Raw genomic sequence first — 26,851 nt, 5'->3', positions numbered from 1 at the left:
TAACCAAGAAGCACATCAGGAGAACACTGTCAGAAATGACACCTCAGACACTTCACCATGCTGACTCCATCAGGCTCTTGAAGGTTCTAGTAACAACATCAAAGCAAGTCTATCTAGCTACAGAGTGAGCTCCAGGAGGAAACTTGTTTGACCTGATAATGGAGGATGGCCTGCTGCAGGAAGGAGAGGCAAAGGAAATTTTGGGCAGATAGCCACAAAGTACTGCCCCAAATTTGACATTGTTTGAGACGCTAAACTTCAAAACATTATACAAGATGCAGACAGAAAAACCAAGCTGATGCTTTGGCTGCTCCACCAAGCTCAGACCTAGCATCGCCCCTAAATGGCAGTGAGGAACCAAGGGCTTTGGTACCCCAGAGATTGTACTAGAGGGGCCACGTGGTGGGATAAAGGCAGATGTGTGGGGTCTGTGCTTGCTTTTCTATTTTACCACACTGGGTGCCACCAGTTCAGAGGAAGCCACATGAACGGTATCAGGAAAAAGATTGCCAGGGGACCTGTCATATTCTAAGTTGTATCTCTGAGCACATTGAAACCTAATTATCCAGGTCCTCACAGTGTCTTGAGAGATGAGGCCCTGTACTCACGACACTGAGGGACACCCATGGGTCAGGAAAGGTGAAGTAAATATCCCAACTGTGGTCTCTCTATATTACAACAGTGTAGACATGCTCTGAGGAATGCTGTCTAATGCCAATGAGATGGTTGAACCCCTCCAAAAAAAAAAAGACATTGGCGGAATGATGGGTGCATATTTGATTTTAAAAGAACAGGTATGCATGGAGGTTGAGCATGTATCTACCACTTCAGCCAAGCCTGGATTCCATGCACTATGCCCCTCCTTTCACCAGCACTTGCCTGTATCTCTGGATATTAGCCCAAAAGCTCGAATTACCCAGGATATAATCCACAGACCACATGAAGCTCAAGAAGGAGGACGACCAAAGTGCAGATGCTTCAGTCCTTCTTAAAAGGGGGAAAATATTCATAGGAGATACGGAAACAAAGTTTGGAGCAGAGACTAGAGGAATGGATACTCAGAGCCTACCCACCGTGGGATCCAGCTCATATACATACAGCCACCAAACCCACACAGCATTGCTGATACCAAGAAGTGCATGCTGACAGGAGCCTGATAAAAGCTGTCACCTGAGAGGCTTTGCCAGAGTCTGACAAAAAGATGCGGATGCTCAAAGCCAACCACTGAACAGAGAACAGGGTTCCCATTGGAGGAGTTACAAAAAGGTTTGAAGGAGCTGAAGGGGTTTGCAACCCCATAAGAACGACAATACCAACCAAACAGACCTCCCAGGGACTAAACCATTACCCAAATGGACAGAGCCATGGCTCCAGTTGCATATGTAGCCAAGCAGGGCCTTGTTAGGCACCACTGGGCAGCCCTGCCAAGGTTGGACCCCGTCCCCAGTGTAGGGGAATGTCAGGGCAGGGAGGCATGAAGGGGTGGGTGGTTGGGGAGGAGGAACACCCTCATAGAAGCAAGGAGAGGGGGGATGGGATAGGGGAGTTATGGATGGGAAACTGGGAAAGGGGATAACATTTGAAATAAAAATAAAAAAGTTAATGTGTGTTCATGTTTAAATTTTTAAATAAAAAAAAAGCATAAAGAGGCAGGAAGCAGACCCAACGAAAGTGTCAACAAGTATGGGCTGGTGCATCACAACCTTGACAGTGGTCACTACCCCATGCTACACCATCAGCCTCTCCCAGGTTCTAGTAACAGCAAGTCGGGTCCATCTTGTTGCTCAGTGTGCCCCAGGAGGACACTTCTTTAACATGATAATGGAGGGTGTCCACTGTAGGAGGAAGAGGCAAAGAAAACATTCAGGCAGACAGTGTCAGCCATGAAGTACTGCCACAGCCTTGACATTGTCCATGGAGACAGGAAACCCCAGTTTCCTCAGAGAGGCGGAGGGTAATGTGAAGGATGTAATAGATTTGCCCCGGGCCATGGAGTGCAGACCGAGCAGCTTCCTGCAAGAGCAGTGTGAGACCAAGGGCTTTTCTGCCCCAGAAGTTGCCTTATTGGACCATGTGATGGCAAGGAGGCAGACATGTACAGTCTGGACAACAGTCTGGACAGCTACTCCATTCCGACATCAGTGGGTCCTACTCATCAGGAAGCACCAGGAAAGAGATCATGGAAATAGATTGCGGGACCTATGACATTCCAACTCATGTCTCTGAGCAACTTGAAAAACATGAGATCATCCCAGTTCCCCCAGAGACGTGAAGTTCTCCATTGAAGACTTTAAGAGACATCCATGAGACATTAAATGTGGAGGAAGTATTTCAACTCTGACCTATCTGGATTGAGACTATAGACATGCTCTGATGCATGGCTTTAAATTTCAACGAGATCTTGGAATCCCTGCAAAATATTGTGGCAAAATGAAGGGTACATATTTGACTTTAAAAGAATGGGTACAAGAGGGGCATGAACACACACCTAACACTTGAGCCAAGCCTGTGATTCCATATCCTACGCCTCACACAACACCAGCACATTTCTGGTCTTTCACTAAAGAGAAGGGCAGTGAGCCCAAATCTGGCCTTCTGCACATCTGGCCCTCAGGTGTGCACAGACCTTTGCCCGGACACTGTCAGGGCACGAGATGGCAAGAAGTGCCTCCCCGCCTGCCATTGCTTCACAGTGTGCCAAAAAAGAGCTGATTCACTGCCTGCCTGTGCCCTCCATTCAGAAGCTGTGGCTGCCTCATGTGTCTGCAGCAGCACATTGGAAGAGGAAATGTCCATGACTCCTCAGGAAGACTCTGACAAAAAAAAAAAAAAATCTCATCACCCATTCTGAATGTTAGGTGCTTCAAGAGACTGCGCAAGAGAAGCAGGTCTGGCCTTTCCAGACTCTGTTGCTTCCCAGGACTGCATAGACAAAAACCCACCATATCATGTTTTGAGAATGTGACTTCTCTGCAAGAGGCAGGATGCAGAATGTAATGAAAGGGTAAACAGGAATGGGACGGTACATCACAACCTCAATATTGTTCACTCCACCATCCTACACCATCAGCCGCTTCCGGGTTCTAGTAATATCAGAGCAGGTCCATCCAGTTACTGAGTGTGCTCCAGGAGGACACTGCTTTGACCTTGGAATGGAGGATGATCCACAGCAGGAAGAAGAGGCAAAGAAAACACTCAGGGAGACGGTGTCAGCTATAAAGTACTGCCACACCTTGGCATTCTCCATGGAGACTCAAAACCCTAGCTTTTCCTCAGAGACGCAGAGGGTAACGTGAAGGTAATAGACATTGGCCTTGCCATCAAGAACAGACAAAGCACCTTACTGAAATTGAGATGTGGGACCAAGAGCTTTAATGCCCAATAGGGAGTATTACAGCAGCCATGTGATGGATGGCAAGAAAGCAGATGTGTGCGCTCCGAGTGTGGTACTCTATACCATCACCACTGGTTATCATCCTTCAGAGAAGGACCATGAAACAGATAAAGATCGCCACGGGAAACTGTGACATTCCATCTCAGTTCTGTTGGCAACTTGAAAACCTAATTCACCATATCCTCATAGTTCCCACAGACATGAGGCCTTCCATTGAAGACGCTAAGAGGCACCCATGGGTAAAGGAAGGTGAATTGAATACTGGAAATCAACCTATCCAGATTGAAACAATATAACATGCTCTGAAACATGGGATTTTAAGCCAATGAGGTCCTGAAATCCCAGCCGGAAAAATAAAATGAACGGACGGGTACATTTTTTACTTTAACAAAAAGTTATGTAAGAGGTTTGAGCCCAGATCTTCCTCTTCATCTGGCTGTGACTTTCTGTCCTATGCCACCCCATCCATACCAAACCATCCACTAGCACATCCCTCTACCTCTGATCTTTCCATAAAGAGAAGGGGCAGTGAGCCCAACTTTGGCTTCCTCCACATCTGGCCCTCAGGAGAGCATGGGCCTGTTTCCCTGACACTAACCCACACAGGGTGGCAAGAAGGGCTTCCATGCCTGCTACTGCTTTGCATTTTCCCTTGTGTCTACACCAGTGTATTGGACGAGGAGATCCCCCACCACCTGAGGAAACCTCGAACAAGGACATCTCATCACCCGCTGAGAATTTGGGTGCTTCAAGAGACTGAAAGAGAATCCGCGCATGCCTGTCATGACTGTTGCTTCCCGAGCACTCCAGAAACAGACCCACCATATTTCTCAACTTAGAAAGAGCCTCCACTGAAAGAGGCAGGAACCAGACCCAATAAAAGTGTAAACAAGCATGGGATGTCACATCACATTCTCGACATTGGTCACGACAGCATCAGCCTCTTTGAGTCAAAGGGAGTGGAGCCTATCTAGTTACTGAGTGTGCCAAAGAAGTTGACCTGAAAATGGGGGATGACCTGCTACAGGTAGAGGTAGAGAAAATATTCAGGCAGGCAGTGTCAGCCATAAAGCACTGCCACAACCTTGACATTGTCCATCAAGACAGGAAACCCCAGTTTTTCCTCAGAGACGCAGAGGGTCATGTGAAGGTAATAGACTTTGCCATGGCCATCAAGTGTACAACCAACACCTTACTGAAACGAGAGTGTGTGAAAAGGGGGGTTGTTTTTGTGGCCATATGATGGCCGAGAGGCAGATGTGTGAGTTGGGGTGTGCTACTCTATCACCACTGGGTAGTACCCTTTCAGAAGAAGCACCAAGAAAGACATTGAGGAAAAAATTGCCATGGGGACCTGTGACATCCAAGCTCATGTCTCTCCACAACCTGAAAACCTAATTCACCATATTCTCCCAGTTCCTCCAGAGATGAGGGCCCTCCACTGAAGACATTAAGTGACATCCAAGGGTTGTTAACTGTAAAGGAAATATCCCAAGTGTGCCTTATTCTGAATCAAACAATATAGACATGCTCAGAGACAAGGCATTCAATGTCAACAATTTCTTGGAATCCCTGCAAAAAGGTATGATGAACCAATGGGTACACATTTGATTGTGAAAGGAAGCATACACACGAGATTAAGCGCAGATCTTTTACTTCATCCAAGCCTGTGCTTGTGTGCCCTATGCCACCCCATCACCAGCTCATCCATCTATCTCTGTTCTTCCAATAAGAGGAGGGACAGTGAGCCCAACTTTGGCCATCTCCACATCTGGCCCTCAGGAGAGCCTGGGCCTGTTCCCCTGGCACTATCAGGACACAAGATGGCAAGAAGGGCTTCCATGCCTGCCATTGCTTTACATTCTCCCAAGAAGAAGAGCCAATTTCCTGCCTGTGCCCTCCATTCAGGAGCTGTGGCTGTCCCATGTGTCAGCAGCAGCACATCGAAGAGGAAATGCCTGTGCTACCTGAAGAATTCTCTGACAAGGCAATCTCATCATGTCCTCTAAGGATTAGGTGCTTCAAGTCACTGTGTTAGAGAATCACAGCTTCCCTATTAAAGCTGTGTTGCTTCCGGAGGGAGGGCACCAAAGACAAAGCCCCCATCTATCTTACAAGAAAGTAGACCCTCTGAAAGAGGAAGGACCCAGAACCCATTAAAAGGTAAACAATATGGCATGGGGCATCACATCACTGATGTCGTGCACTACACCATTTTAACTTCATTACCTCATCCAGGTTGTAGTAACATCAAAGCAGGTCCATCTACTCACTAAGTGTGCTCCAGGGGGAAACTTCTCTGACCTGACAATGGAGGACGGCCCACCCCAAGATGAAGAGGCAAAGAAAATAGTCAGGCGGATAGAATCGGCAATAACGTAATGCCACAGCCTTGACCTTGTCCATCGAGACAGGAAACCCCAGCTTTTCCTCAGAGTGGCAGAGGGTCATGTGAAGGTGATAGACTTTGGCATGGCCATCAAGTACAATCCTGGGCCTTACTGAAATGGCAGTGTGGGACCCAGAGCTGGCATTAGTGGGCCTTAGGATGGCACGGAGACACGTGGGTGCAGTCCTCACACGGGGTACTGTCCCTTCAGAAGAACAACCAGGGAAGAGATCAAGGACTTAGATTGCCACTAGGACCTGTGACAGTCCAGCTCATGCCTCTGAGCAACCTGAAAACCCACATCACAACATCTCATTTCCTCCAGAAATGAGGCCTCCATGAAAGTCATTGAGAGACAGCCATAGGACAGTAAACGTGGTAGACATATTCCAAATGTGACTTATTCAGATTGCAACATTATACACATGCTGCCATGCATGGCTTTAAATTTCAAAGAGATCTTCTAATCCCTGTAAATAATGTGGCAGAATGATGGGTACTTATTTGCTTTTAAAAGAATGGGTACAAGAGGGGCATAAACACACACCTAACACTTGAGCCGAGCCTGTGATGCCATGTCCTATGCCACCCATATCACCAGCACATCCCTCTGTCTCTGGTCTTCCAAGCAGAGAAGGGCCAGTGAGCTCAAACATGGCTTCCTCCTCATCTGGCCCTCAGGAGTAAATGGGCCATTTCCCTAGCACTGTCAGGACACAAGATGGCAAGAAGTGCCTCCCCGCCTGCCACTGCTTTACTTTTTCCCCAAAGGAAGAGCTGATTTACTGCCTATGCCCTCCCCATGTGTCTGGCGCAGCATAACAGAAGAGGAAATGCCCACGCCACCTGAGGAAGAAGCTAACAAGGAAGTCTCACCACCCCTCAGAATATTGGGTGCCTCAAGAGACTGCATAAGAGAATCAGAGCTTGCCTGTCAAGATTCTGTTGCATCCCGAGGACACCAAAGACAAAAACCCACCATATATCTTCCAACTGTGGCTCCTGTGAAAGAGACAGGAAGCAGAACCAAGGAAAATGTAGACAAGTATGGGAGGGCGCATCACAACCTTGACCTTGGTCACTACACTATCCTACATCATCAGCCTCTTGCAGATTCTAGAAACATAAAAGTGGGTGCATCTAGTTACTGAGTGTGCCCCAGTAGGCAAGTTCTTTGACCATGAATGACGGTCCCTTCAGGAGGGAGATGCAAAGAAAACATTCAGGCAGAAGCGCTTCCATGCCTGCCATTGCTTCACGTTGTCCCAAGAACAGAGGCATTTACTGCCTGTGCCCTCCATTCAGGAGCTGTGGCTGCCCCGTGCGTCTGCAGCTGGATATCAGAAGAGGAAATGCTCATGGCCACCTGAGACTCTTTATAAGGAAATCTCACCACCCCTGGAGAATATTGGGTGCTTCAAGAGACTGTGTAAGAGAATCAGGACTTGCCTGTCAAGACTCTGTGGCTACACAAGGGCTCTAAAGACAAACACCCACCATTTACCTTCAAAATGTGGCGCCTCTCAAAGAGACAGGAAGCAGACCCAATGAAAGTGTCAACAAGTATGGGCTGGTCAGTACCCCATGCTACACCATCAGCCTCTCCCAGGCTCTAGTAACAGCAAGTCGGGTCCATCTTGTTGCTGAGTGTGCCCCAGGAGGACACTTCTCTGACCTGACAGTGGAGGATGGCCTGCAGGAGGAGGGAGAGGCAATGAAAACAATCAGGCAGACAGTGTCAGCCTTGACATTGTCCGTCGAGGCAGGAAACCCAGCTTCCCCTCGGACATGCAGAAGGTAATGTGGATTATGTAACAAACTTTGTCCTGGACATCGAGTGCAAACCCAGCACCTTACTGCAATGCAGAGTGGGAACAGAGCTTGAATGGCCCAGAGGGCATAATGGGGCAGCCATATGCTGGCGAGGAGGCAGAGGAGTGCATCTGGACTTCCTTGTCCATTTCCTCACCACTAGGTATGGCTCCTTCGGAGGAAGCAGCAGACAGACCTAGATAAAGGGTTGCCAAGGGAACCTGGGACAGTCCAGCTCACTTTCCTGGGCAGCTTGAAGACATGATTCACCATGTCCTCATAGTCCCCCAGGCATGAGGCCCTCCAGTGAGGACACTAAGAGATATCCACGGGGCATGGAAGTGAAGCTAATACCACACAGCGGCCTATCCAGATTAAAGCAATAGAACATGCTCTGAAGCATGGGGCTTTAGGCCAACGAGATCTTGGAATCACAGCTAAAATTTTAATGGGGTTGGGGATTAGCTCAGTGGTAGAACACTTGCCTAGCAAGCGCAAGGCCCTGGGTTATGTAACCAACTCCGGGGGGGGGGGGGGGGATTTTAATGAACAGACAGATACCTATTTTAGTTTTAAAAAAAAGGTCACAAGGGGCCCGAGCATAGATTTACCACTTCAGCCGAGCCTGAGATTCCATGCCCTATGCAACCCGTAAGGGCACATCACTCTATGCCTGGCCTTTCCCTAAAAAGAAGGGCCAGTGAGCCCAACTTTGGCATCCTCCACATCTGGCCCTCAGGAGAGCATGGGCCTCTTGCCCTGACACTATCAGCACACAAGATGGCAAGAAGGGCTTCCATGCCTGCCATTGCTTCACATTGTCCCAAGAAGAAGAGCCAATTTAGTGCCTGTGCCCTCCATTCAGGAGCTGTAGCTACCCCATGTGTCTGCAGCAGCATATCAGAAGAGAAACGGCCCTTCCCACCTGAGGAAGACCAAAAAGGAAATCTCATCTCCCCCTCAGAACATTGGGTGCTTCAAGTGATTGCACAAGAGCATCAGGGCTTGCCTGTCAAGACTCTATTGCTTCCCCATGGCTCTGAAGACAAAAACCATTTATCTTCCAAAAGTGGCTAGCTACTCCCATGTCTGCTGTCACCCAAACTGGACTAAACACAGTCAATCACTAATAATGAAATGTAGGACAGACACACTCACAATCTGATAAGGGCATATTCTCAACAAGACATTTTCATCCCCAATGACTTTAAGTTTACCAAATTGATAGAAAATTATCCAATCCAGATGGGGAGACGAAAACACTTTCCAGCCTGTCAGACACTTCAGAGTGTGAGCTCTCCTCACTCTAGGAACAGGACATGGCTGGCCTGACCTCGTGACCTGTCACATTTTCACTCAGTCCTCTATCAGGTGTCTCAGCCACTTACCGCCCCATCGATTCTGTTCTCCATTGGTTTCATTTCTGGGACTCATGACTGCTGTCCTCATCTGCAGAGGATGGTCATGGATTCCCTATGGAACCTGAGTTTGCACAGGACATAGAGGGTCCGGACTCTCCCTATCCCAGAGTCAGCATGAGACGAAGCCCAATGGCACATGTGACCCCTTTCCCTCCCCGCCCTAAAGGACGTGCTGTTCCATTAGCTTCCTGACACACAACTTGCTGACGTCCAGTAGTCGATGGCCTTGGCTATTCTTGATGGCCACTGCATGTCTCAAGGGCAGGCTTTAGTCATTCAGGACAAGGCAATGGCCCATCAGTTCTCCCGTCTCTGCATTTCCCCAGTGTCCTTCCCTCCTGAGCGCTTTGGCTCTTACCAGAGTTGTAATCTACACGGGGGTATCTCATGCAGTAGGAAGTTCTCAGCAAAGGTGGGCTTGCCCTTGTCCATGGTACCTGGGGTTCCCTCACCTTGCATCTAAGGCCTTCCCTCCTCTGCTTCTCCTCTGCAGATGACGCCTCCGTCCTACAGGAGCTGGTGCATGTGGGGTCAGGAAGGACATAGCTCTCTGACGATGAGGGCAGGTGGTCATCACTGCAGAGGATCACATCTCAATACCAACGCTGATCTGGAAACACAGAGTAAAACCCTCCTCCCTGAGCAAGGTATGCAGGAATATGTGAGGCTGTTGTTCACAGGAACAAATGTCCAGGTGGAATATAATGGGATGGTGTGGTGCCCGGCATAGGGACAAAGATCAAGGCTCTAATGGGCCACCTCAGCATCTCCCTGCGGTCGAGAAGAACACCCAGGTGCTGAGCTGATTGTTTGCTGTATCAGTGTGGAGCGTCTGCCAAGAATGGACATCAGCATCTGTAGACAAGAGAGACACCAGATTCCTACACGTTTGTTCTGCATGCCTACCCAGTAAGACAACAGTCAAGCCATTAATGTAGTGTGTACATGATACAGATTCTCCACAGGAACTCCATTCACAAGAGCAAGGCCTCTTTGGTATCTGCCCAAAAGAAGACCTGAGCAGATGCCTTCAATCCCTGTACCCCAAGACCAAATAACAATCATTCACATAGGATCCATGAGCTGGCCCTTGTTTGCCCTCATCCCCCATTCATTCTATCTCCTAATAAGGTGAAGATATTTCCTTCCATTACAGAATTCCTGCTTCTCGGGAAGCTTGAGCACTTAAGTCCCTAAAGATTTCTCTCTTTTTAAAAAGATTTATTTATTCTAATAAGTACTGGAGTGGGCTTCAGACACACCAGAAGAGGGCATCAGATCTCATTACAGATGGTTGTTGAGCCACCATGTAGTGGTTGAGATTTGACCTCAGGACTTCTGGAAGAGCAGTCAGTGTTCTTAACCACTGAGCAGTCTCTCCAGCCCCCCTGCATATTTCTTAACCGGCCCTGAAGTCTGTGCTAATCCAGTGTTCCAGAGTACTCCCCAAGAGAAGACCACAGACATTTGCAACTCTGATCCTGTCCAACTGAGCTTCCAGTGCTCTAAGGCAAAGAATAAACAGGGATTTCCAAGGCCTCTCCACGAAATCGGTCCAGAATCAAGCTCTGGGGAGAAAATGGTAGCACACAGAACAAGGGGAGTATCACATGCTTGCCTCTCAATATGATTGGTATTTCACAGAAGGTCATTAGTGGAGGTGCTCGGGGTCACTGTAAATTCCTGTGCTGTAATCTGACACTTGGCACACACTGACAGAAGTCCCTCTGACCCTTGACAGAATGCCCTGAAGGACATTTTTACATTATGACTGGAGATGAGACCCTCAGAGGGAGAGGCAAAGCTCCACTGAGCATGAGTTGGGACCTGCAGATTGATATCTCTACTGTTGCCCTGGGCTGTTTGAGAGTCAGTGAAATTATCTGAAATAAACCCTTTTCAGTTGCATTTCTATCACAGTGACGTGACACTTCCAAGTTATACTGCATGACCATGTGAAGCTAAGGCTCGTGTGCAAAGGGACTACCCATGTCATAGCCACAGTCTAGAGCAGAGGGAAAGAAAGGCCTGCATGAGGCTTGCTTGCTTGTGCTCATCTAGAGCTCTCTGCTGTCATGCAGTCTGGGACACGAGCCTAGGGATTGGCACTACCCAAAGTGTTGTGCCTTCCATTGTCAGTTAAGGTAATCAAAGAGGTCCTCTACAGACATGCTCACAGGGGACTTCATCTAGAGGACTCCTCTGTGAAGACTCTCCCTCCAGGTCACCTCTCCTGCACTGCTTGAGAGTCTGATTAAAGACCATGAATTGCTCCAGTGGCCACCACAGCTCCCAACATTGAAAACTCTCAGACTCAGGACTAGAGGCTTCAGCTTCTCACTTTGCCTGGGCTCAAGGCTGACACCTTGTAGTGTGTTCTCTCTGCCAGCTCAGTTTCTCCCCACGTTATACCTGACACTGTTTTCACTCAGCCATCAGCTCATAACTGCGATGTCTCTACTGTGTCCTCAAGTAATGCTTTCCAGACATAGATGAAGATTCCTCAGCAGACTTCTCTGCCTTCATTTGATCCTTTTTTCTGTTTCCTCTGCCAGGTCCATTTCCAGGTGTGGAACCCCTCCCTCCAAGAAAGGATAACAAGTGGTCGGCCTCTCTGCCCTTTCCTTCTGTTACCGTGTGCTTCTTTGAGTAGGCCCAACTCAGTGCTACAAGGTATGTATGAGGCTTACAGACATTACCCTAGTTTTCACAGACGGTATGGCTCTGAGAGCCCATAACCTTGCCAAGCACTTGATATTATTGACATATTTAGTCACTTACTTCCTTATCCACTGTCTCTGTCTCTCTGATACTCCTGCTTTGTCTCTGTCTCTGCATCTGTTTCTCTTTCCCTTTGCTCTTTCTCCCTGCCTCTCAGTCTCTGTCTGCCTGTCTCTTTCTCTCTGTCTGTCTGTATCATTGTGTGTGTGGGGGGGGGGGGGGGGGAAGAGGTAGCATGATTATTTTCTGGGTACCGTATAGAGGTCAAAGGATACTCTATTGAGGCATTACTGAAAGTTGGGGAAATACCCTGAGATTGTACTCTATTGTCTATTCTTGGAAGTTTTTGCAGGTGAAGAATCTGAAGGGTCTTTGTCAGTGCCAGTACACACAGAAGTACCTGACTTGTCTGGGAAGTGGGAGCCTTGGCCTTGGCACAGACATGTGCTGTTCTCCTTCCTTGGATGCCAGTCCGGATCATATCTCTCCTGCAGACTTGCCTTGATTGTTGACTTGGGGATCCTCAAGCTCTCAGCTTACTTAGTTCTCTAAGGTTAAGTCTCATTGAATCTTATCATACTACTTCATTTGCCCCAGATCTTTCTGCCTACCTTTATTTTGCCAGAACTTTCTTTGACTGTAACAGTAAGTCTGTAATATTTTAGGACATGGCTTCCCTCATCAGCAGATCCAGAGCCCTCACACCAGATGCTCTTATTTACCTGTGAGTGGGACCAAGCCAACAACCTTAATCCTGACTCAGAGGTGAGAATAAACTTAAAGCTCAGAGCATGACCTGCTCCAGTGTGGTTCCTGAGCCTGAGAGCTCCCGGTGAGATGTGACGCACTTGTCATGCTAACCCAGGTAGGGACATTGTCCTCTACAGAAGAGAGATGAGGAAAGCCTTGTGTCAGCACACGGACTACTTCCCATTCCCCAGCTCGCTCACCTGGGCTGCAGGGATGGCAAAGCGGCTTCCATAATAGGGGCAGGCCTGGGCCTCCTTCCCGAGGGCCACGAGCTGCTCCATGTCCTTCACCTCCAGCAGAATCTCATCCCGGAGAAGCTCCATCTGCTCATGGTTGTAGAAGGGGCAGGAGGCCTGCATCTTCTGTCTCCTTCTCCTTGGCTTGTTTTCCCCAATTCTCATCTTCTCTGTGGTGGTGCAGATGGAGGGGAGCAAGGACAGGAAGGGGCTCAGCTACGTCTGGGGTCAGGAGTAGGAACGATGATACGGAACCACACACGTTCACGGGGTAGGAAATTCCTGCTTACTGTGGCCTCGTCGGGATACTATGGGAATTGTCCTCTATGCTCTCCAAAAAGAGATGGCACAAACGCGTCTATGCCACGTCCCTGATGCTGACCCAGGAAGCACCAACACCTGTGCCCAAGGAGGGGCCTGAGGCAGAAACCAGGGCCCGCTTAGCCATTCCTTCTGGTTAACACAGTCCTCACGCCATGGCCCTGTTGTAGACCCCACCACACTTCTGCCACTCACACGCTGTCCGGCACGTCTCACAACACAAGTCCTGTACTTACCGTGTTTGCGTCTTTGCATGTCCACGCAGCGGTCATTCATGAGGTGCACAGAACCCAGGCTTTTCACATCTTCATTCACACAAAGGCTCTACAAGGCAGGAGAAGAGGGAAAGCAGTGGCTTTCGTTCACATTGGGAAACCTCTGTTACCAAGCTTACCCTCAGTCAACTCTAAAGATTGCCTCATCTTGACCCTTGCTTACAGAATGGACCATTAACACAGAATCGGACCACTAAACTGCTCTTCTGCCCTCCTGAAGTTTTTGTTTGTGCCTAAGCTACACCACACAAAGCTCTCCACCAACTCTAAGACTGAACCTGTTCTCTGCGTGCATGAGAACCCACTGTGTTCTGTATCAGTCGGGGGTGATTAGGTTTTATGTGTGTGGGCATTCTGTCTGCTTGTCTAACTGTGCACCATGTGCATGCCTGGGACGTGCACGGGGAGCCAGAAGGAAGCGTACGATGCCCCGGAGCTAGGGTGACAGACGGCTGCGAGCTGCCATGGAGATGCTAGACACTCAACCTGGGTCCCTGGGAAGAGCACAGCAGCAGTGTTCTTTGCCCCTGGGCCATGGCTCCAGCCCAAGCTCATACTGTTTGAAGGAAGCTTCCTCACAGTCCGCTTCTGTACCAGTATTTTAGGGTTTTGTTCCTTAGTTGGTTTTGGGGTCTTAGTGTGCATTGTGGTCGTTTGTTCTGAGAGAGTGTAGAGCAGTCGAGTCTCAAATTCAAAAACCTTCCTCTTCCTCCGTATCCCATGTGCAGGGATGAAAGGTGTGCACCACCACACCAACCTACATGAAAGGGTATCGTTCATGTGCTCACATTGTCTTTCTTTCCAACCAAAGGGTGAGTTTGCAGTGGGATTTTTGTTTTGTTTTGTTTTGTTTTTTAAGAAAACCTCTGCCCTTTATTGAAAAAAAAAATTACTGTCCTTTGTTGTGATCTCTGGGCCTAGATGAGAGAAATGGAAGCCACAGTAGTACTGCATTTCTCTCTCTCTCTCTCTCTCTCTCTCTCTCTCTCTCTCTCTCTGTCTGTCTGTCTGTCTCTCTGTCTCTCTCTCTCTGTCTTTGAGATTGAAACTGCATTTTTTTTCTCCTACCCTTTATTCCCTCCAAACGCTCCTTGCTATCTTTCCAATTCACAGCCTCTCTTTCATTGATATATGTATCCATACGTGTTTATATGCATCCATATTATCTTCCTAACTCTAGCCTGCTCATTGTATATAACGTTACTTGTAGTAGGTTAGCAGGACTGACCATCTGGTCTTGGATAGGCAATGGTGGACTGGTTCCTGGGGTAGAGGATTTCTCCCACTCAAGGCATTTCTGAGCTCAGCTGAACATCTTGGATACTGAACACTGACAGATGTCTTTAAAGATAAAGAACAGAAATGGCGCTGGCTGAAGGACAAAGGAAGGACTCACTGCCTAGTCTGTGTCTCCTGCACCTTATAAAGAATAATTGGCCAACCAAGAAGCGCTGCCCCCAGGCCCACCTTGCCCTCACCAACCTCTGTCTATGCCTAGGCCAAGAGAAAAGACACAGGAGGAGGCATCTGTCTGGACAAGAACACCTCCTTTTGCTTACCTGCCTAGACCCAAGGGAAACTAGCCGCGTCTCCTTGCCAAAAGGGCTCTTCTGCACCTCACGCACAAACTGGGCCAGCTGTGAGTGTGTCCGACTGCAGTAATAAATCTGACCAGAGGAAAGGAAAGGGATTCAAAGAGGGGAGTCTAATTGGCCGCATTGGCCTGAGATCCTGCAGGAGGAAGCAGGGCAGTCACAAATGCACACTCCTGAGATGACAAAGACTCTGCTCAGGTCAGGTTACACCTAACTGGGGCCCAGCAGTACCTAGGACCCAAGTCTCCCACAGTTTAAACTCAGACTCAAGTCCTAGGCTAGAAGACCTAGGAGACCCTGGGAAAGTGGGTTTCCCCACAGTGCTGATTCCTGATATGGCAACGACCTCACCTCTCTGGAGAGCATGGGAGGAAGGTTATTCTGTACCCAGGCCCTGGAAGGAGAGGTGGAGCCTGAGGTGCACAGTAAGACAGGAGAGCAGAGCACAAGGACATCCACACTGCACAGAAAAGATCCATCTCAGATAACTCAAGGACTTTGAACATGGAGAGGTGTCAAGGCACACACAGCTCACTGCACTCCATGTATGTGGAACACAAGCAAGAAGACAACACTCCATGAGAGTCCAAGAATAAGGACTCGACACATGCTTGCTCCTCCTTGCCCTCCCCACCTCCCCCTGGAGAGGGGAACCTGTGTGTCCTAGGCCCAGTGTGGCTGGATCAGAGACGCGGGCAGCTTACCTTGGTTATATGTTCTTCCTCCAAGTCATCCTCACCCTCATCCACCCTAGGAGACACACCAAGATGGAGGTCAGTCTCCACACAGCACACTTGGGATAATTAAATACCTAAAAGTACTGAAATGTGCTCTGGGCTCTCACTGACAAGCAGGAGGGCAGGCCTGTCCTCAGAAGTCAACAGGGCTGAGGGGCAAGCTCTGAATACAACACAGACATGACCCAGGAAACTGCCAAGCCTGCTCCTCAGGAGCTCTCTAGCTGCCTTCACTGCTGCTCAACTCTGTGAAACCTAGAAAACACAGAGAAGGAAAAGACCTGGAGTTCTTTTCTCCTTAAAGACCTCTTTATGTATTTTGTCTACATGGGTACTTTGTCTGGACGTACATCTATCTGCTCACCAGAATAGGGCATCAGGCACTTCAGAGCTGCCATGTGGTTGCTGGGAATTGAACTCAGAACCTTTGGAAAAGTATTCAGCACTGCTAACCACTGAGCCATCTCCCCAGCCCTAGACTTGCAGTTATCTCTCTTTGTTTAATTTTTATTTTCTGTATGTGAGCACACTGTAGACTGAGTATTCTGTAGGTATCTTCAGACACACCAGAAGGCTTCAGATTCCATTACAGATGGTTCACAGCCACAATGTGGCACTGGGATTTGAACTCAGGTCCTCTGGAAGAGCAGTCGGAGCTCTTACGACTGAGCCATCTCTCCAGCCCGACTTGCAGTTCTTAAAGCCACTTCACATACTCAAAGCCAAGATGTAATCTCTGACCCTACAGCCTCATACGCCATTCTGCTATAAAATGAAAGTTCTGCATGGTCGTGGAAGGGACTGCATGACAAAATTACAAGCCCTGGAACTGAGCCAGCAGGGTATGAGGCTCCACAAGTGTTGACAGTGGTGAGGCATGAGGTTTGTTTGTATAATATATATATAACTTCATGCTCCTCCATTGGGAAATATTCTCCCAGCCAAGGTTTTGGTGGAAAAGGGGATATTCTCTCTGCTGAGGCTGATGACTCCATTATACTTAGAATCAGCAGTGGTCCAGAAGGTGAGGGAATGTCTAATGTCTCAGTAAAATGGTAAACACTGAAAGCTTTAAGGCTGTGGGGAAGAACTCTGAAAACATGAGTACAAAAATATATAATTTTTCAACTATGCAAATTATGAGAATGGAAAATTAATTGCATAATGAGTTTCATGGACCTAAAGGAACAGAGGCAACTTTTCAGATGTTAAGGAAGCAATGAAGGAAGGATCTCAGAACAAGAACTACCCAGCCAGCTTACTGCCAGTGCTTACAAAGGCAAGCAATTCATTTGCCAAGTTTAAAAAAATGTACTTGCAGTCCTTCTCTAAGGATCCAAAGGGTAAGGTCATAAAAGGCTGATTCAAGAAATAATCAGAGGGGAACCTGGAGTGGATGAGTGATTTGATATGTAAATGAAAGACTGGGCTTTGGTCTGACAGAGCTGAGCTATCTGACTGAGCTATGTGGTGATCTTCAGAGAGCTGTCTCCAACAGAACATAAGGCTGCCAGCTTCTACCCCACAATTTGACTTGGGTTGTTCTTTCTGCCACTCTCGAACACCCCTTCCCCAGGACCGCCATCTAAGCCACTGCTGTCCCTTGGCAGACTCTCTCTTACCTCTTGCCCCTATGTGGTCGGCCTCCTCCTTAGGCTATCCTGGAAGAGACACTGCTGCTCCTCATTAGTCCTCCTGGGATGTGGTCGGGAGAGCTGCTGATTTGTTAAGGTGACACCCAACTACTATGCCTCAGGCCACGTGTACAAGCCCAGTACCAGGCTGCTCTTACTTCTGCACTACCTCAGGGGCCTATCAGAGCCTGGTTAATAACGAAACTTCCAAGACTCCATGACAGGCTTCAAAGTGGCAGTTCACCAGACTAGGCCTAGATCTGTTTCCAAGAACTGGGCAAGTCCAAGCAAGCCAGTTACTGGAAAAATCCCAGGCCTTGGGCAGCCAATCAGAAACTGCCAACACCACCAGAAGCTGACCCACCACCTGCCAGAGCCAAGCAAGGGCAATGGGTCAGCAGCAGTTTTCAGGCTCCCCCAGCAGCACTTTCCAGTCCTTCCCTCTACCTCCAATAGTGGTTCTAGGATGTCTCTAGACAAATGGCGGTGAGGGTTCACTTTGGCAGTCTCCATCTTGGTAATGGAAGATGCCAACATGCTGGACTGCTGCTGAATAAAACACTCTGCTTTTATATACTATTTGAGTCCAGGATACCACTCTTCCGTGAATCACAGACCCTTACACTATATGGAGGATCCCTTCCCCTTCTCTGACCTTGTCTGGGGAATTAAAAAACTCCATGTGCAGAATGTCTTGTAACCTTGGTCAAGAGTACAGGTATGCCTTCCTTTTTACTGTTAACAGCCCACTCAGCAAGCACCTGAGATTGCTGAAATACTTCCCCATGCTAATGAGGCATTCTGGTACCCTAAGCCTTCAGCCAATGATCTTTGCCCATCCTCCATGCTTCTACCACCTAACGCCCAACCCCCAAAGTATAGAAGGCTTGAATCACCCACAGGTAAAGTTGACCTGCCTCTCTCCAGCTCTCCCGAGGTGTCTTCTTCCCCCTATGTACTCAAGGGGTTTCCGACCCATCCCTACCTGGCATCTCTGCTCCCACTGCCCTCGTGGGCCATTGCTCTTGGGGGGCCAATATTTGCTGAAGATCCCCGAGGCCAGGGAGAGATGCAAATACCCACAAACCTTAATGTTTTAAGGACATTCTGGTACTGGATATGGAACATAGCACTCTCAGGCTGAATTAATCCCTCCCCCAGCATCCTGCTGTACTTTGACATCCATCCAGTATTTACTCAGCCCTCAGAGACCTGTACCTGCTCCAACCTTAGGTCTTCTGTCTCTTCCTCTCTTTGCTCTGATACTTGGGCCTTCCCTCAAGCACACACTCTCTCCACTTCCAGCCCAGTGAGTTTATGGGACCCTAATCACAGCCCTCATGCCTCAGCAGACCTCACCTCGGTTTGAGTTTACACACTACTACTATCCTACTCCATTTTCCTCTAAGCAAACACACTGGTTTCAAACTGGAACTGTACACTTATTTCCTGCCCCTCTCCCAGCCTAGAAATGTACGCTGGTCATGGACAGGGCTATACCCAGCTGACCTCAACTGGCTAAACAGGGTGCCCACAGATATATCCTGAACAGGACTCCAGCTGGGAAGAAGTCTATTCTCCTCCCCTAAAGGCCATGAAAGTCCTGTGTCTCACTCACCCTGACACTGACATCTATGGTCACTGTGCACATGAAACTCCAGATTGCAGCACCTGGGCCACCAGACATTCCCTACTAGAAGTAAAGTGGGAATGAGAAAAGAGCGCCTCGAGAGGAACTGTGTGGTACAGCCATGAATAAGTCCCTCCTATTGGAGTGTCCTGGGTCATTCACAAGTGAAGCTCATAAAATAAGAGCTTTCTGCTCATCTGGACCAGAAACGCTAAACGATGTCAACTGTGAGTCTGGAACTCTCTGACGGTTATGCTTATGCTACTGGTGGAGAACACAGAATCCAGAACCAGGTGGACTACATCCAGGCCCAGCTCTCCTCCATTCATGAGCCCACAGCAATGGCCAAGACATAGCACCTGACCGAGCCATGGCCTCCAGGATTCCACCACTGAACGACAGTGGGGAAAACTAACTCAACACATACACAGGACTGTCACAGAGAAAAGAGTCAACCGTGGTTGTCACCAGCACTTATGACCGCTGAAATACAAGCCCAAGGTGAACAAACAAGCAGTCGGCTATCAGGCGGTCTCCTGGGTGCTGCGGCTGAGGCTGCAGACTGACACCCGAGGTCTCACCTGCTGCCTCTTCTCTCCTCATCACTCTCATATTCTGCCAGAACCAGATGCTCCTCCCCACACTCCAGCTGCCCCAGCTGCTCTGGTGCTGTGTCTGCAGCAAGCATCTCCCTGCTGAGGCGCAGGAGAGTCTCGGTCTCCTCTTCCTCCTGTCTCTGGGTGGGAACAAAGACACAAAGAGAAGTCTCGCACTGGAGCTCCAGCTCACTCTGTGACAGACCTGGGCCCAGCACTGCTGCCACCAAAAACAGAGCACCACATTCTCCTCAGAGGATGAACCCCACTGCCTGACTCAGATCCTCCACCATTTGAAAGCCCCAACCTCTCAGTGGTAGAGCGCTTACCTAGGAAGCGCAAGGCCCTGGGTTCGGTCCCCAGCTCTGAAAAAAAGAACCAAAAAAAAAAAAAAAAAAGAAAGAAAGAAAGAAAGAAAGCCCCAACCACTGTTTGAGGAGATGGTGGCCAATGGGAGCAAGAGTGGGGTCTGCCAATCGGGTGTCTCACGTCGGGCCCAGGCAGTGAGCAGCTGCCCACACCCCACAGCCCTCCACGTGCTCACCGAGCGCTTGGCAGCAAACCTGCGTCTTCCATCCTGGCAGACCTCCTGCAGCCGCTCCTCTCGCTTCCTCCTCCTCAGCTGCTCCTCCTAGAGGACAGGGACAGCAGAAAGAGACTCCTGCAGAAGTGCCACCCCAGGCCTTTCTCAGTAACAAATCTACTGAGGGAGCCCCTCACAGGGTGCTACCACCTCCATTCTCTCTGCCAATCTGGCCCCACTGCTCAGGTCAGTGGGGCCACATCCTCTCTTCCTCCAAGGCATACAGTAACCGCCATTCTTCAACTCTGTCCTTTCCCGGGCGAGTGAAAAATGGAAAAGGCTTGCATCATAAGGAGACAGCAATGACCTCAAGGTCAGCCAAGGACTGAGAGGCAACACCAAACGAAAAAAAATCCTAAGTCTTGTAATAAATTGAAAATAATCATTGAAGCCTGTTTCCTGATCACTCCCCTTCTCAGTCCCTCGGATCTCACCCTCAGCCTCTCCACCAGGTCCCTTTCTTCTTTCTTCTGCACAAATTCAGTGACCCAGTCAGGATCTCCAGCAGGTCTCAGGGTGTCAGAGGGTTCTTGGCAGGATGAGGAAGACAGGACTGAGTTCCTCCCACTACTTCTGGGGCCAGATGCAGGAGCGAGGAGACCAACCTCTGCTTGCAATTTCTTCTGTTCAAAGTCCCGGAGCCAGGAGAGGGCCCCACAAATCAGACTTAAGGACTTTCCCTGCAGGAGGAAAACGACCTCACACCAGGCCAGAAGCAAAGCTTCCCAGATGATGCCCCATGTAATAAGGCCATCAAAGAAACCCTGGTTCTGAACACGATGATGTTCCAAGACCATCTAGAATGGAAACGAATCAGTGGTCACCAGAGACAGGGAAGGGAGGAGTAAGCTTGGTTCCGAGAAGGGGAATTAGCTGCTCTTAGGCTGCATAGCTCCATGTCCCAAAAGAATTTAAGTGTTTTTTTCAACTTACAAAATATCTAAATAATGACGGGAAAAATACAGTAACATAAAGCATGGAATCCAAAATTCTTGCCAAGGCCACCTCTGACTCCAAGCTTTAGGGCAACAAAACCCAAACACGCATAGTCAGTCACACGAGTTGCTACTGTGGGCGATGTCTACTGTCCAAAACACTCTTCCTGCTTGAGGTAACACTGTTCCATAGTACCGTTCACGCTGACAGGCAGCCCTATCCTGTGCTCCTAACCCCAGTGTCTGACTGACCATGAGGCCCTTAGGTGCGTCCTCATTCTTACAAGGACTGGCAGCGTTATAAAAAAGGGTCATTCAGATGCAGTCATACAGAAAACAAAGGTACCATAAAGAAACGCAGGAAGATGGCAGCTACCAGAACAGGAGTGGGCCGGACAGCCTACTCACATAGCCTTCAGGAAGAGCCAAAACTATGAAAATGTTGACTCCAGACCTGAACCTCCAGAACTGTTAGTGCTGGATTTCTGCTGTGGATACAATCTGCAGTTCTCTATACCATGAAGACCAGAAGACGGACTACAGAGGAAACTGTGGAGTCCCCCAGGCTGCTGCCCCTAGGATCCATCTGGGTTCATGTGACTCTTTAGAGTTAACCCTCTCTCTTCTTTTTTTTTTTTTTTTTTTTTTTTTTTTTTTTTTTTTTTTTCTTTTTTCGGAGCTGGGGACCGAACCCAGGGCCTTGTGCTCGCTAGGCAAGCGCTCTACCACTGAGCTAAATCCCCAACCCCAACCCTCTCTCTTCTTAACCTTCTGAGTTTGTTGCATTTAGGGGTGGCTGAAAGTCTCCAGAGCAGGGTTCTGAACTCACCTGTCCTGGGAGGACCCTAAGAAAAACAACTTCTCACCTGCAATCCTGGACGAGACAGTGGCTCATCTCAGGAGCTCTGGGACTCTGACCTGCCTCCCAAAGCTTATTCCCATATATGTAAAAGCAAATATTTTTGTATATATGCAAAAATGGGACAGTGCACTGCCTGGTTCTATGCCAACTTGACACAAGCTGAGTTATCACAGAGAAAGGAGTCTCCCTTGAGGAAATGCCTCCATGAGACCCAGCTGTAAGGCACTTTCTCAATTAGTGATCAAGGGGGGAGGACCCCTTGTGGGTGGTGCCATCCCTGGGCTGGTGGTCTTTGGTTCTATGAGCAAGCCAGGGGAAGCAAGCCATGGCCTCTGCATCAGCTCCTGCCTCCTGTCCTGTGTGAGTTCCAGCCCCGATGTCCTTGGGTGAGTTGACATAGTACTCACTGTGCACAGTACCTCCTTGGGTGAGTTCACTTAGTACTGACTGTGCACAGTACCTCCTTGGGGGAGTTCACATAGTACTCACTGTGCATAGAAACCATTAAAACACAAAGAGAAGGTAAAGAAAAGTAACCAACAGGACGTGAAGAGATGGCTGAGTAGTTAAGGGAACGTGCTGCCCTTCCAGAGGACCCAGGTTCAATTCCTAGCACCCACTTCTCAGCTCACAACTGTCTCTAACTCCAGTTCTAAAGGATCCAGACATACAGGGAGGCAAAATACCCATACACATAAAATAGTAAAAATAAAAGTAGTTTTTAAAAGGTAAGCACAGACTGTGAGCATCTAAAGTGTGTTAAGCACGCTACAGAGCCCCCAGCACCACCCCTTAATTTCACTTAACCTATCACTGATATCAGGACTCGACATGCTTCTGGACGCTAAAGGTACAGAACTTAAAGGACTGCTGACTGGGGGCAATGCTCACTGCTGGAGCCCTTGCCCAGCAGCACCAGGGAGCTTAATCTACAATTGAAAGGGGCTGGGTGTTAAGGAGTACCATAGTTACTTAAAGAACAAAAAGCAAGCATTGGACCCACGCTCTAAGAGCAGGCTATGGCCAAACTCACCTGGGTACAACAGAGAAGTAGCAGGACTAAAAAGGAGAGGTCCTAGAGTTATGCACACTAAGGTGAAGAATGTCACTGTCTGGGAAAACCAGGGACCCGGGCTGAGAGCAGAAGAGGAAACATGAGCACTGCAAGCTAGCCTGGATTTCAGGACAGGTTCCTGAATACAGGAACCATGCATTTATTATTTACTCCTACTTTTATGACACTTCCACCGCAAATGTGGAAGACTTCCACACATCAGACAGAATTTTCTGAACCTTAAAAAGGGGGGACGGGGGGAGGACAGTGCAACGGAGAAAGTAATAGTATAGGCCCTGTGAGAGACTGCCAAATTGGATCTCGTTAATTATCAGTCAACCTGTAGGTCTTCACCTGATGTCCACTATACACAATAATGCCCGAAAATCGCTTAATACAGCCTCCTTAAATTTTAGAACTCGGGGTTGGGGATTTAGCTCAGTGGTAGAGCGCTTGCCTAGCAACCGCAAGGCCCTGGGTTCAGTCCCTAGCTCCGAAAAAAAAAAAAAAAAAAAGAAAAAATTTTAGAACTCAACCTGCTACCACCACTGGGCTGCCCCTCGCGTTCCTTCTTTGCCATGCTGCCTCTGCCCACAATCTGACCTTAGGGTGCGCTTCGCTCACGCCGGTCCCTGGCAGCCTCAGTTTGGCGCCTCCGCTCGAGTCTGCCCTTCTCACCTCTCTGCCTTCGGTGTCAGTTCTTCACTCACGCAGGACCGTATTCGCTCTCATCCGCAGGGCGGACTCCCTGAGACCAGCAGGCAAGCCCAGCAGCAGCGGTAAGCTTTGAAGCTTCAACGAAGGAGCATGCGCAAACGGAAAAACCGGCCACTTGGACACGCCCCCGCGCCACTGCGCTTGCGCGCTCCACCTCGTCTCGGGACTTGAGGTTCAAATTGCTTTGATTAGGGCTATGTGCTTGAGCCTTGATCTAACTTTTCGTATTAGGATTTTAATAAGATATGTGATTTTTTTTTTCCGGAGCTGAGGATCCAACCCAGGGCCTTGTGCTTGCTAGGCAAGCACTCTACCACTGAGCTAAATCCCCAACCCCTCTTATTAGGATTTTACTATTACCATTTATCGGGTTTTTTTGTTTTCACAGAAATATCGCGCTTTTTAAAACAACTTATTTATTTAAAGTATGAATGCTCTGCTGAATATACGTCTGCCTGCCTTAAGACGGCATCAGATCTCCCTAAAGATGGTTGTGAGCCACAATGTGGTTGCTGGGAATTGAACTCAAGACTTCTGGAAGAGCAGCCAGTACTCTTAAATGCTCTCACCAGCCCCCAAGTTATCATTTTCTAAATACACTTTTCTCAAAGAATGTTAAAAGTAAAAAGAGGAAATATTAAATATCAAATGTACACACACCCTTAAGAACTAAGAGGGTTGATATTCTTCATGTATATATTTGTTTCCTCCCTGCTGTAGATATTGGATCTAGTTCACAATAACGACAAAGATGTAGGTATTACACAGAGTCCTTTAGAAACTTCTCCTGCTGTGTAACGCAGAATAAAATATTTAACACACTCTGGGGAACAGGCAGTCCATTGAGACTTGGTTGTCTGTCACTAGTTACAAAAGCACGCACAGCACAGGAGTCAGAGCAATTAGTCATTATAAACGTCCCTGTTTATTACACTAGGAATATTGGACATGACCTATTTTCAGAGGCTGTGCCAGAAAATTCTAACCACGCCTTCAAGCTTGGTGCCCTTCGTCTGCTTTTGCCAAGAGGTGTAAGAATGATTAATTCTCTGACCCTTAGTGTCCATTTTCTAGGGAGACGGGCAGTTGCTGGATTTAGTCCTCAGTGGGATCTGAAAGCCACTGATTACCCTGATGGTTCTGTTGTCATCTCTCCGGATTCATGAAAGGCTAAAGACAGCTTGCAGTAGAAGAGGAAGACAGGGTATGTGCTGGCTCCCACCTCCTTAACCCCATGTCCAGGCTCTGTGGACTTGGTTACTGTTTCACTTAAGTTTGATTGTATCAAGTTCCACCCCAGAATATCCAGGATTCTTTGTTCTTTCTTCCCACAACAGAGTTTCTCTGTGTAAACTTAGCAATCCTGGAACTCCCTCAGTAGACCAGGCTGGATTCAAACTCAACGAGATCCTCCTACCTCTGCTTCCCAAGTGCTGGGATTAAAGGTGTGCACCGCCTGGTAAAAGTCCAGGATTTTAAGCAGTCCCAAGCCCCTTAGTTCCTCTTTTAAAAAACATTGTCTTGTCCCAGCAGATATTCTAAAAATGAACCATCCTCTCCCTGGTGGTTAGTGGGTAGGTTAAGTGCTTTCCACGAGGCAGCCATGTGTTTATTCCAGTCAGGTAGGACTCCTCTTCCTGTTTTCTCACTCTTGCCACCTCTCTGGACTTTCATAGTATCAAGAACACAACCCAGGCGGGTCAGGTGCTGATGACCCATGAAAACCTGGCAGCTTGGAACAGCAATGGGCTTGCTCAGTTTGGATTAATAAATCCCCTCCAGTGCTACAGCATGGCTGGAAGTCATCTGAAGGGCCCTACTCTTCTCTGTGGTCTGCTGAAAGATAACCAAAGGGAAGAACTACTGATGACTTGACCAGCTAAGCAAGTGCTCTTTCCTGCTGGGACTGAGGGCCTCATGGAACAGAGTAGTGGGCAGCCAAGATATGCTCAGGATTCAGTTCTCTGGCCTGGCCTGGCCTGGGCCTCAGCAGGAAAACACCCTTTTCAGGTGGCAGGTACAGAAGTGTAGGGAAGAAGCCAGAGAGGCTGTAAGAGTGGTGGGTAACGGCTTATGGCACTCTGAAGGCCTGAGCACCTTACACCCCTGGATCCTGTGTCCCACAAGAATGTGGTAACAGCTGACATGAGAGAAAGATGGTTTGCTACGTCAGACCCTTTCAAATACCTCTAGCATTTCAGAGAACAGGGGAGGGCTGGAGAGGAACCCAGTGGGACCAACCTCACAAGAATGGGACAGTCTATTGACACGTGTACCTCTTCCCTTTGACTATCAGGGTGTCGAGCTCATGTACCTGCAGGGACTGGATCTTCCCCTTGGGATCTCATACCAGGAGGAAGACTGAGGCTCCCATGGTGGGCAGAGGGGAGCCTCTCTCTCCATACAGCTCTGACGTGTCATGATGGGCAGGACCACATTCTGACCTCTCACTGTTCACTTAAACCTGAACCTCATCTTAGGACTCCCAACGACGGACTTAGCAACCGTGGAGGGCCTAACTCAGTCTCCCTGTTCTCTTCCTAGTGGAGTCACATTGGGTACATCTCCCTTTTCTACTGTTCATTAGGGTTTGATTAACTGACCTGTTTCAGGGCTGAGCCCAGCCTGTTAACAACTCTGGTAACAAGCTGTGTCTCCCCCAGGCTGGAAGGCAAGGTCCTGCACTGACCGTATATTGTCCCCTGCCTCACAACAGAATTTGGGCAGAGTCTCCATCTACTTGATCTTCTCTATGACTTCATTCCTGGCCCAGGCACGTGAACCCTGGCCTTGCGGCTAATGCAGGACACCAGCCATCCTCTGTGAAGTCCAGTCGCTCCCCTAGCCCCACCCCTGCCATAAGGACAGTACTGGTGAGGAGTCTGGGCACCCAGGTTATCAGCCAGAGCTCAGCCTGCAGCTGGGAGTTGATAGTGAGGTCAAGCACTTGGGATGTTACCTGCCACATTTGCCATGTGAGGGCAGAGGAGGGAACTTACCTGATGGCTACCTCTGTGCTGAGGTAATTGTAACTTGGAGCCTGGTAGGGTGATCAGGTATCAGAGAGGCTGCAGGCATGTGTCTAGCCTCCTATCCTCACACACCTGCCAATCTGGTTTCCACACCAGTGGAGGGAAAGCATCCTTGCCCTTGCCTTCTCTGGGTGTACAAGGTTCAGTCTGCCTTTCC

The 26,851-nt window shown here is 48.7% G+C and overlaps 1 long non-coding RNA gene and 1 pseudogene across 3 annotated transcripts; one reads left to right on the top strand and one right to left on the bottom strand.

Annotated features, from left to right (window-relative positions):
• The first annotated feature begins 1,408 nt into the window (after positions 1-1,408).
• LOC148003883 (uncharacterized) lies at positions 1,409-12,519 on the top strand. 2 transcript variants are annotated; one of them, XR_015629820.1, is made up of 5 exons: positions 1,409-7,580; positions 9,510-9,663; positions 11,572-11,689; positions 12,081-12,290; positions 12,403-12,519. It is a non-coding gene; the product is annotated as an uncharacterized LOC148003883 (long non-coding RNA). The 2 variants fall into 2 exon arrangements; XR_015629819.1 differs by lacking the exon at positions 1,409-7,580 and having other exon boundaries at positions 8,488-9,663.
• LOC148003882 (ATP-dependent DNA helicase DDX11-like) lies at positions 9,599-23,752 on the bottom strand (annotated as a pseudogene). The gene is made up of 9 exons (XR_015629817.1): positions 23,624-23,752; positions 20,529-20,774; positions 20,056-20,142; positions 19,497-19,651; positions 15,619-15,664; positions 14,879-14,986; positions 13,281-13,368; positions 12,688-12,893; positions 9,599-9,871 (listed from the first exon to the last, which is right to left on the bottom strand). The product of XR_015629817.1 is annotated as an ATP-dependent DNA helicase DDX11-like (transcript).
• Between the last annotated feature and the right edge of the window lie 3,099 nt (positions 23,753-26,851).

This window comes from Rattus norvegicus, chromosome 9, assembly GCF_021556685.1.
Source record: "Rattus norvegicus strain SHRSP/BbbUtx chromosome 9, alternate assembly SHRSP_T2T, whole genome shotgun sequence".
In the NCBI taxonomy this organism is placed as follows: Eukaryota; Metazoa; Chordata; class Mammalia; order Rodentia; family Muridae; genus Rattus; species Rattus norvegicus.
Note: the sequence above shows the minus strand (reverse complement) of the source record. Positions and strands in the feature narration are given on the sequence as shown.